Consider the following 2500-nt stretch of genomic DNA (forward strand, 5'->3'; position numbering starts at 1 on the left):
TCATTTTTGAAACATTATCGAAATAAGAATATCATGTTTTTTTTCTAAAATCAGGCACATTATTCTGCGAAATGGAAATGTTATGCTCATTCCCATAATTCTCAACAGGACAGCCCTAATCGATAAAAAACGGCATATGTTTAAAGGAGCTTGAACTGACTTTGTTTTTATGTATCCAAACATGTTGCGTAATCATTGGCTAAGCACAGTGCGGCCAGCGGTGCTCTTGATATTTCTCCTGGTATTTACAATATTCCGTATAAGGACTGTCCGAAGTTTCCCATAGGCGAAACTGGTGGAACTTTCGAAAAAGGTACGCCAGAGAATCAAATGCGTGTTTCGTTCATTTACGTGGTGAAGGTCGCCAACTGAACTGGAAATCCACTAAATTCATAAATAAGCAAATTCTTATGAAAGAAAAATGCTAGAATCTCTATTAATTAGCAAAATTACTAATTTCAACTCGAGTGCTGGCCAGTGGGGCTTGGATGACCTTACCTCGTCGTTAGTAAATAGAGCTTTCCCCAAACTCTTCGATCATGACCTTCCACCTGAGACCTGTTCGTTCTGTCTCTTTACCACTGTATAATCTTGTAAAAAATTATCTCCAGGCATCCATTTCGGTTAGTTATTTGTCTGGAGAGGAACTCGTGAAGAGTTCGAAGCGTTATGTTATATTTTCATTTCATTTTCATATATATATATATATATATATATATATATGTGTGTGTGTGTGTGTGTGTGTGTGTGTGTGTGTGTGTGTGTGTGTGTGTGTAAAGTATATATACAAATACATATATATATATATATATTTATATATATACATATACATATATATTTATATATATAGATATATATATTTATATATATACATATACATACATACACACACACACACACACACACACACACACACACACACACACACACACACACACATATATATATATATATATATATATATATATATATATGTATAGCCAAGGATTATAACGTGGCCGTAACCTGCACGAAATATATATATATATATATATATATATATATATATATATATAAATATATATATATATATATATATATATATATATATATATGTATGTGTGTGTGTGTGTGTATATACATGTATGTTTATATATATATATATATATATATATATATATGACCAAGGATCATAACGTGGCTGTAACCTGCACAAACCAGCCAATTATTCTCTCCGACAGTCCTGACCGACAACTGCTGGTGACGGTCGGCGCTGGCCACGTGCCGCTCCGCCACTGTGGGAACGCAACAATGTTTTGTCAATGAATATTTTGCCCGATATTTACGTTACGTGTTGGTCGCTTTACCTCTTGTGTGAACCAAACTGAACATCCGTTTCCCTGAGGGCGCTGAGCTTTTTTTCTTTTCTTTTTTTGAAATCGTGCTGTTCCGTCAAGGAGAAATAGGCCTATGTCGAAGGTGTTTCTTGGATATAGCGGTTTTTATTCCATATCTATAGAATTTCGGTCGGAGAAATTAGCTTCGGTGAGACTCTGATTCTGTTTTATCCGATTATTTTCTAAAACAATAGTACGTCTTTGTAGGGAGTGACAAAACTAAATTATTTCATCGCACCATGGTCTGGTTCACGTTCAAACTGCTTCAAAGTTCATGTAAAAGGTTTTCATGTTCACAAAAAAAAAAATTTTATTGACATAAAGCAAAATATATCATTTTTGTATTTTGGCATCATATTAGATTTTTTTCACAATGTAAATTCGTAATATAATAAACGTTTGCAGATATATCTCACATCCGCGAATGTTATCTCATTCTCTCTCTCTCTCTTATATATATATATATATATATATATATACAGATTTATATATATATATATATACATTTATATATATATACACACACACACACACACATATATATATATTTATATATATATATAAACGTTAACTGGTGGGATCGTGGCAATGGCTGCGGGTGCATGAGCGGGACGCTGGAAAAGAGTATGGGAGTCACTGCATTAAAAGACAACTTTACAGTAGGTAGCTAATCATGACAGCACCTGCAGTATCATCATCATCACCTAAAATAATCATATGAGGGCAAACAAACAACATAACTATATAAACATATAGTAAAACAGCTTGAACAAATTAATCCAGTGAAATGAACCCGAATGTATGAAATATATAATTGAAACCTTACAATGCATATTACGATGATAAAAAAAAACGTGATATTTTATATAACATTATTATTGATCCCGCTAGTAATATTAATAACTTTAAACCGTCTGCCTCAGAGACGTGAGATTCCGGCCCTTGTCCTCGTCCCATTCCTGTCCCCGAGCGCGCGTCCACGACATCCGTGAGAGTTAGTGGGTGTTTTGTGGGTTGGTCTCTGGGATGAGGATGAGACTAATGGAAGCAGTCAGTCATTCGTTAACTCGTGTCGCGGAAGGAACGGGGTGTTGCACTTGAATCTCGGACTACAAAATTACATT

At 34.5% G+C, this 2500-nt stretch overlaps 1 protein-coding gene across 1 annotated transcript in view; it reads left to right on the forward strand.

The window, feature by feature from the left end:
• The first annotated feature begins 2446 nt into the window (after window positions 1-2446).
• LOC125036035 (proto-oncogene tyrosine-protein kinase ROS-like) overlaps window positions 2447-2500 on the forward strand; it is a 100271-nt gene continuing 100217 nt past the window's right edge. Inside the window, exon 1 of the mRNA XM_047628399.1 lies at window positions 2447-2500. This exon is cut by the window's right edge and continues 352 nt beyond it. The gene's annotated coding sequence lies outside the window, so the exon portion shown is untranslated.

The sequence above is a fragment of the Penaeus chinensis genome, chromosome 20, assembly GCF_019202785.1.
Source record: "Penaeus chinensis breed Huanghai No. 1 chromosome 20, ASM1920278v2, whole genome shotgun sequence".
Taxonomy (NCBI): domain Eukaryota; kingdom Metazoa; phylum Arthropoda; class Malacostraca; order Decapoda; family Penaeidae; genus Penaeus; species Penaeus chinensis.